This window comes from Podarcis erhardii (assembly GCF_964252035.2).
Source record: "Podarcis erhardii genome assembly, chromosome: 15".
NCBI lineage: Eukaryota > Metazoa > Chordata > Lepidosauria > Squamata > Lacertidae > Podarcis > Podarcis erhardii.
In genome coordinates, this window is record NC_138505.1 from 23,374,566 (window position 1) to 23,383,408 (window position 8,843).

General features: G+C 49.5%; 1 protein-coding gene across 1 annotated transcript in view; it reads right to left on the reverse strand.

Annotated features, from left to right (window-relative positions):
- Positions 1–4,431, reverse strand: part of HORMAD2 (HORMA domain containing 2) — a 48,491-nt gene extending 44,060 nt beyond the window's left edge. The window contains exon 1 of the mRNA XM_081842058.1: positions 4,374–4,431. The gene's annotated coding sequence lies outside the window, so the exon portion shown is untranslated. The remainder of the gene's footprint in view (positions 1–4,373) is intronic.
- Positions 4,432–8,843: the final 4,412 nt, after the last annotated feature.

An 8,843-nucleotide genomic window follows, 5' to 3' on the forward strand; every position in this document is an offset into this window, starting at 1 on the left:
TACGTACCAGATGGAGCTGGTAAACAGCTGCCCTGGATACAGATTTGACCTGTGCCTCCATGGACAGCTGTGAGTCCAAAATGACTCCCAGGCTGCGCACCTGGTCCTTCAGGGGCACAGTTACCCCATTCAGGACCAGGGAATCCTCCACACCTGCCCGCCTCCTGTCCCCCAAAAACAGTACTTCTGTCTTGTCAGGATTCAACCTCAATCTGTTAGCCGCCACCCATCCTCCAACCGCTTCCAGACACTCACACAGGACCTTTACCGCCTTCACTGGTTCTGATTTAAAAGAGAGGTAGAGCTGGGTATCATCTGCATACTGATGAACACCCAGCCCAAACCTCCTGATGATCCCTCCCAGTGGCTGCATGTAGATGTTGAAAAGCATGGGGGAGAGGACAGAACCCTGAGGCACCCCACAAGTGAGCGGCCAGGGGTCTGAACACTCATCCCCCACCACCACTTTCTGAACACGGCCCAGGAGGAAGGAGCGGAACCACTGTATGACAGTGCCCCCAGCTCCCAGCCCCTCAAGACGGTCCAGAAGGATGTCATGGTCGATGGTATCAAACGCCGCTGAGAGATCCAGCAGAACTAGGAAACAGCTCTCACCTTTGTCCCTAGCCCGCCGGAGATCATCAACCAGTGCGACCAAGGCAGTTTCAGTCCCATGATGAGGCCTGAATCCCGACTGGAAGGGATCCAAATGGTCCGCTTCTTCCAGGCGTGCCTGGAGTTGTTCAGCAACCACTCGCTCAATCACCTTGCCCAAGAATGGGAGGTTTGAGACTGGGCGATAATTGGCCATCGTGGCCGCATCTAAAGATGGTTTTTTAAGAAGCGGTTTAATAACCGCCTCTTTCAGCAGGTCTAGGAAGGCTCCCTCACGGAGGGAAGCATTCACCACCCCACGAAGCCCATCGCCCAGTCCTTCCCGGCTAGCTTTTATAAGCCAGGATGGGCAAGGATCCAGGAGACAGGTGGTTGGCTTCACTCGTCCAAGCAGCCTGTCCACATCCTCGGAGGTAACAGATTGAAATTGATCCCACACAACTTGACCAGACAGGACTCTAGCACTCTCCCGCCCCGGCCCTGCTCCCACTGTGGAGTCTACTTCTTCCCGAATCTGTTTTCAGTTATTAATTTTTAACAGCCATGAGGATATGGCACACACTGTCTCAAGATGGATCAAATCTCAAAATCGGCTCCTACTTGTTCTTTGGAAGCCTTCTCAGCTAAGAAGTCTTGACACAGCTAGAAGATGAAAAAATTGAATGGGACATTTCCAACATTCTCCAAAGCTCCTGTTCTAACAGACTTCAGCACAAAGCAGAGGACCTCTGTCTATGAGGTGATTTAAATATTTGCTCAAAGCAGAAAATGCAGTGTAAAAGGATGGACACGGGCCAGGTGCTAAACTGGCAGAGTAAGCCCAGGAATATTTTTCTAAAAGAACGTGGGGGGGGGGGGGCATGGAGCCTATTGGTGCTGCTGCTTGACTGGAAACAAAACAAGTTAGTGAGAAAGTTTGAGACAAGCAAACCCACTAAAAAAGGCTGGGGTGCTTCATTGGTAAGGGAGGCCTTGTTGGCAGAGCTATAACCAACTGCCACCTGGCTGGTGCTGACCCATGACAGGGCCTTCTCAGTGGTGGTTCCCCAGTCGCAGAATTGCCCTCTTGGGTGAGATGCACCTGTCTTCCTCATTACTGACTTTAACTTTCCCCTGAAACACATTCCTGGTTACCCAAGGCATTTGATGGATAAAAGATGCTGGCCATGGCAATCTTGAAATTAGGCTTTAGTGACAGCTTTTAAATGTTTTGCATTTAATTATTTTATATGTGTTTTTTAAAAAATTATTTTAAATTGCATTACTTTAATGTTTTGATGTTTGCAACTTTGGGCATTTTTGGGAGGAATTGCCAATATATAATTATATTATAAAGAATTGTGTAGTGCTCCAGGTTTGAGCCCCAGGTTGGGCAAAAAGATTCCTGCATTGCAGGGGGTTGGACTAGATTACCTTTGGGATCCCTTCCAACTCTACAATTCTACCATTCTATGATTGGGGGACCATACAGCTGCTGGCACCGACATCATTCAGTTCCTGACAGAAGTTAAATGAATGCTGTTCAAGAAAGATTATTACACAAGCAAAATTTTTATGTTCACAGCAAGAACCTCTGGCCACTCATGATAAAACACTCAGCCATGTCAGAAGTTCAGGTCTAATATTTTTTGCCACCACTCAAAACCTTAGGTATGAATGTGGGTGAGAACTCTTGAGAAATTCCTAAGGCAGGGGAGAGATGATGCTCTTCCCCACACTCCTTAAATTTTGTATCCAATCTGCATGCACACTTCATAGCAGCGCTTAATTTGTGTCAAACACTCAACCCCTTCAACAGCATGACTTAAACATGGGCAGTTGCCCACTTAGCCGTGAACTGTGACAGGGTCTTCTTGGTGGCGGCTCCCCATTAATGGAATAATAATAATAATTTTTATTTATACCCCGCCCTCCTCAGCCAAGGCCGCGCTCAGAGCGGCTTACAAGCAATAATAAAAACAAGTTGAATGATTACAACTTAAAAACAAAATTAAAATACAACATTAAAATATTGAAACATTTAAATATTAAAATGTAGCCTCATCGCAGGAGGGGAAGGAAAAGAAAAAAGAAAGAGAGAGGGAGGGAGGGAATCAAATTGGCTCCAAGCCAAAGGCCAGGTGGAACAACTCTGTCTTACAGGCCCTGCGGAAAGAAATCAGATCCTGCAGGGCCCTGGTCTCATGAGGCAGAGCGTTCCACCAGACCACAGCCAGAGTTGAAAAGGCCCTGGCTCTGGGTGAGGCTAATCTAACTTCCTTAGGGCCCGGGACCACAAGGGGGTTGCTATTTATGGACCTTGAGGCTCTCCGTGGGGCATACCGGGAGAGGCAGTCCTGTAGGTATGAGGGTCCTAGGCCATGAAGGGCTTTAAAGGTCAAAAGCAGCACCTTAAATCTGACCCTGTACTCCACCAGGAGCCAGTGCAGCTTGAAAAGCACTGGGTGAATATGCTCCCATGGCAGAGACCCCGTGAGGAGCCTCGTTGCAGCATTCTGCACCCGCTGGAGTTTCAGAGACAGCTTCAAGGGCAGCCCCGCGTAGAGCAAATTACAGTAGTCAAGCCTGGAGGGGAGTGTCGCATGGATCACTGTGGCCAGGTTGGGGCGGGAAAAGTAAGGGACCAACTGCTTGATGCGGCGAAGGTGAAAAAATGTCACCTTGGCTGTTGCTATAACTTGCGCCTCCATGGAAAGGGAGGTGTCAAGGATTACACCCAAACTCTTAACGGAAGGCAATGGCACTAATTGGGCCACCGCAAGAGAAGGGAGTTGGTCCCTCATCCCCATGCCATCCCGACCCAGCCATAGGACCTCTGTCATTCATTCCCCCCCCCCCAGAATATAGTCCAGCCCCCCACAAAGTCTGAGGCACAGTGGACTGGCCCCCTGCCGAAAAAGTCTGCTGACCCCTGAGGGTTATTTATTTTTAATAAATGTGTATATACTCATAACAATATCCAAGTGGTTTCCAACAATTATACATACACTGTATGTACCATACAATAAGTTAGTGGGTGTGACTCATTTAAATCAATAAAATCCCACGGGTTTACCCTGAGCAGGACTTAAGTTGGACACAATCCCTGTTTAGCTGTGAGAGCAGGTGAATTTCTCCCCAGAGGTTTTTAAACTGCTTTTGGAAGTTCTTTTTTTGTTTGTTTCTTTAGTCGTTAATTGTATTGTTTTATTTCACCTGAGGAGGGGGGAAACCTCCGTCTGAGGGAAAACCTCTGGCCGTTTAGTTTCATATTAAAGCATTAATCCGGGTTCAGTGCCTCAAAGCATCTATCTCCAAAGGCTGGGCTGGGAGAGACTCGCTGCCTGAAAACCTGGAGAGCGATTGCTGCCAGGGTTTGTGGACAATACTGAGCTCGATGGACCAAGGGGCAGCTTCCTATTTTCCTGCAAATAAAGTTGGCTCGGGTCGAGGGAGGGAATGTGCTTCGCCAGTTCCGCTGCTTCCTCCTCCTCCTCCAATCTTTCCCCGAAACCTTCAATAGGTGCCAGCCCTTTCCAAGGTCCCATTCAGGCTCGTCCTGCCGGCTACTTGCGCAAAGGAAAGGGGTCCTTTGTTTTGTTACAAGCCCCAGTTCCCGCCTCCAGCCATGCCTCTGCTTCTAAACTGGTTTATGCAGGAGGCGTCGTAGTCCCTGTTTCGTATTCCGCCTTTACTGGAACCTCCTTTCCTGAACCTCTTTAGTCATGTTATTAGTTTCATATTGAAGCATGAATCCGGGTTCAGTGGCTAAAAAGCACCTATCTCCAGGCAAGGGTGAGGAGAGACTCCCTGCCTGAAAACCTGGAGAGCGATATATGCCAGGGCTTGTTGACAATACAGTACCAATGGGCTGACTTAGTTGCGTGGCGAGTTCCCACCCCCCACCAAGGATAAATAAAGACACCAGACACCAGAATTTAAGGTTAAATGGGCGAATTAGGCCACAACTTTATTGAATTCAGGAATGAGAGGCATTGGCTTAGGCATTGGTCCTATCGACTATCCGGCTCTAGCCCATTTGCTGGAGACACGGGAAGGGTTAACACAATAGAGCGGGAGTCTCCTGCTGAGGGGAGTCTCCTGCTGAGTCAACTTGGAGCTCCCCCGGGTCACCGGGGGCGTGCCTTAGGCCCACACCTCCATAGGCTTCGGACAGGGCCACGCCCCCCGGAGTCCTTTATCGGATCACCCTTCATTCTCTGGGGGGAGGTGATGGCGTTCGCCCCCATCCTCTAAACCCCTTCTTACCAATGCCTAACCGCCAATGCCGAGAAGTTGTGATGAGTTGCTACGAGGTAGGCGAAAAACCAAAAGGCTGTAAATTGCCAATTGGGAAAAATTCCCCTTCTTACCAATGCCTAACCGCCACACGAGCAATCGCTCACCGCCAATACTCTCATGCCTGAAACCAATCCCTTATCCCCTTTGCTATGTCAGACGGCCAAATATCATTTCCCGCATCCGAAAGATGCACGCCATCAAACCGGTAGAGGGCCTCGCAGTTGAAATGTATGCCCGGGTGGTCAATGACCCTACCACCCAGGGCTGCCACTCTACGCACCACCGCCCGATCCAAGGCTTTCCTAGCCCTATTTATAGCTATCGGGCACCTGCAATCTCTCCAAACCCGCCTTTCCATCAACGAGGCCCAAATAATGGTGATGTTTGGGTAAGAGGCCTTAAACTCCTAAAAGTCACTAAAGATGTGCCACTGCAAGTCAACTGCCTTTCGGTAAGCTAGATCATTTTCTCCTAATTGTATCAGTAATGCATCTGGGGGGCCCTCTGCTGCCGCTCTGGCCTTAATTGCAGGCAACATTTCGGCCCAGCGCATTCCCCTCCGAGAGATCCAGGATATATTGATGCCAGGTAGTAAGTGAAGGCGTGGCCCGAGACTGGAATTGATGGCGCGGACCCTGGCCCAGTGCACAATGCTGTGCCCGATTATCCAAATGCGTGCCCTCATAGCTCCTGCAAGAGAAATTGAAAGAACCGGCCCCAGGTAAGCAGTGATAGGTTTTTTCTAACATAGAGCTTGTAAGCATCCGATTTCCAACGGCCCAGGTCCTTAATCCTCTTGGCAGTGAGGCCCAGGTGCATTGCCGTGGTGGCCGCTCCTATCCTAAAGGAGTGCACCGCAAACTCCGCGGGGGGTAAGCCGCATGCTGCTACTGTTAAGCGCATGACACGTGTGAACTGGTGCCATGTCAGGGGTAGGCCATCTGCATGGATCAGTAGTGGCCCTGCTGCATTAGTCCTCAGAAATAAGAAACGCCTGGTGTCCTTAACCGGACATGGGCCTGATTTTCCGGTTGTCAAGAGCCGAACCAAAGCCCCCCTCCCGTACTGATCCATTTTGGAGCTGCGTATCCGCAAGACTAGATCCTCCCGTGATGGTGTGACATCACTTAATAGCAAACCCCGGGAGGAACCTCGCTGACCCTCTTCATATACCACCTCACCAACGCGCAATGCGCCGAAAAAGGCAATAGAGTATGCCGCTGAGAATAAGCGGGCCTCGTACTTAGACCAGCAGACAGTTCTCAACTTTTTATGAATTTGATAAAGGATGCCGAATGATATTGGCCTTCTCGTATCGCAGCTGGGGGGCTGCAGCCTGCGCCAGCCCTCCAAGGCCCTCCGCACGACAAAATCGGCACACGGGTCAGAGGAAAACACTGCCTTGCAAAAGAATGATATTGCTGCCGCCTGTAGGTTGAGGGTTTTAGGGGCGCGGCCCAAGCGTCACAAGTGTACTAAGTAGGATAAAACCTCTGACTTGACGGGAGGGGAATTGCTTCTAGCGGAATAGGTTTTACTGCGGAATTTTAAGAAATCCGCCCAAGCTTTCTTATAAGATCTTAGCGTGGAAGGTGCCACCGAGGCTAATAATCCCTGAATCACTTCTGGTTCCCAAGACTCCACAGGTGCTCCGGGAACGGCTGAGGAAGCAGTTGTGCATCCGGTGCTAACAAGCGGAAGCGGTCCATCTGAAAACAAGATAGGGCATCCGCAATGTCATTGCTAACACCAGGAACAAATTTGGCGGAGAAGTGGATGTTGCGCTCTAAACACCGGAGAACGAAGGAACGTAGAAGGGCACCCACCTTTGGGGACCGGGCGGCCTGCCTGGAAAGGACTGCTACTACTGCCTGGTTGTCAGTGTGAAAACATACCCTATGATTACTAAAATCCTTAGACCACAAGTGCACGGCCACTACAATCGGAAAGAATTCGAGGAAGGTTAAATCTCTGGTTATGGGGCCTCCCTGCCAGGCTGCCGGCCAGCGCTGGGCACACCATTGCCCCCTAAAGTAAACGCCGAACCCAAGACAGCCTGAAGCATCAGAGTGCACCTGAAAGTCCACTTGCAGTGACAAGTTATCCTGCCACAAGGAAATTCCGTTGTAGTTCTCCAAGAACTTCAACCAGACTTCCAGATCAGATTTTACCTCTTTTGATAGGTGAACCCTGTGATGAGGGGATCGCAGACCTGCTGACAGCCTCGCGAGGCAGCTGCAGAATGGGCGGCCAGGGGAAACCACACGGCAGGCAAAATTTAAATGGCCTAGCAGTGACTGGATCTGCCTGAGGGTAACTTTCCTTAGGGGGAGAAGTTGCCGGATAAGGTCACTGAGCGCGATCAATTTCTCTCTGGGAAGTTTTGAGGTCTGGGCGACAGTGTCCAACTCGATACCCAAGTAAACCATAGTCATAGCTGGGCCCTGCATTTTATCGGCGGCTAGAGGAACTCCCAACTCCCCCGCTAAAGATGTGAAGGCTTTGAGAAGTTCTGAGCACTTCAGTTTGCTACCAGCCACGAGGATAAAGTCGTCCAGGGAGTGCAACACACCCTCGGAGCCAGTTCTAAAGCGAAGTGCCCAGTCCAGGAAGGTGCTGAATGCCTCAAAGGCTGCACAGGCCACTGAGCAGCCCATGGGCATTGCTTTGTCCATGAAATAAGCCCCTTCAAATTTGAAACCAAGCCACCGGAAATCTTCCGGATGTACTGGCAGGAGTCTAAAGGCAGACTCAATGTCACATTTTGCCAGCAGCGCACCCTTTCCAAATTTACGAATCAGTTTGAATGCCTGGTCAAAAGTGGCATATCTCACAGAGCAAAGTTCCTGCGGTATCGCATCATTGATGGACCCTCCTTTTGGGTAAGAAAGGTTGTGAATCATGTGAAACTCACCGGGCGCTTTCTTGGGGACAATGCCTAAAGGGGCCTGTATTGGCTATAAAATGTCTGAAAAGCCGTGAAAAACTGCACCAAAGCCTGTGGGTTACTAGGCACTACAAAAGCCTGAGGGTTACTAGGCACTACAAAGGCCTGAGGCCCCTCTTGGTTCCCTTGTGCGCCCCCAGATACGGTAGGCATTACAAAGGCCTGGGACCCCCCTGGTTCCCTTGTGCCACCCCAGGTACAGCGGAATTTTGCTGGTTCTCTTGAGCAGACATAGTTCGATACCCTTAATTAACCTGCTTCAGTAAAATCAACACCAACTAGCTCAGATTATATGCGCAAGCTACAAGCAATGTTACAGCAGTTCAGTATTGTCTGCACTGGTAAGTTCAAAGGAAAACCAAAATGCCTACACAATCTTCAACCAATTGTAATTAGCTGCAAGCAATATCACTGTAGTTCAGTATTGTCTGCACTGGATACCAGCGCCAAGATACCAGCCCACACCTCAAAGCAATGTATTTAAAGGAATGCACTTAGTGTAAGGATAATTAGCTGTAAAACGATCACAGTATTAATTTAAATTTTAATCAAACCCAAAGGAATGAAAAAGAAAACAAGGCAGTCCTGTTTTAAAGGCAGGAACCAGAATCAGCAATCTGGGTTTAAAGGCAGGAATCAGAACCAGGACATATGCAAAGCAAACCGGCTAAAGGATAGTTAATTCTTTAACTGTGTATTTTATAGAGACTCCCTGCCTGAAAACCCGGAGAGCGATGTCTGCCAGGGCTTTTTGACAATACAGTACCAATGGGCTGACTTAGTTGTAGAAGGCAGCTTCCTATTTTCTTGCAAATGAAGTTGGCTCGGGTTGAGGGAGGGAGTCTGCTCTGCCAGCTCCGCTGTTTCCTTTTCCTCCTTTTGCCAAAGTTGGGGAAACCTTCAGATTGGTGCTTTGCAAGGTGTACCTATGAAGTCTCCTTTCAGCATTGCTTGCCAGCCTCATCCTGCCAACTGCTTGGCAAGGGAAAGAGACACATTT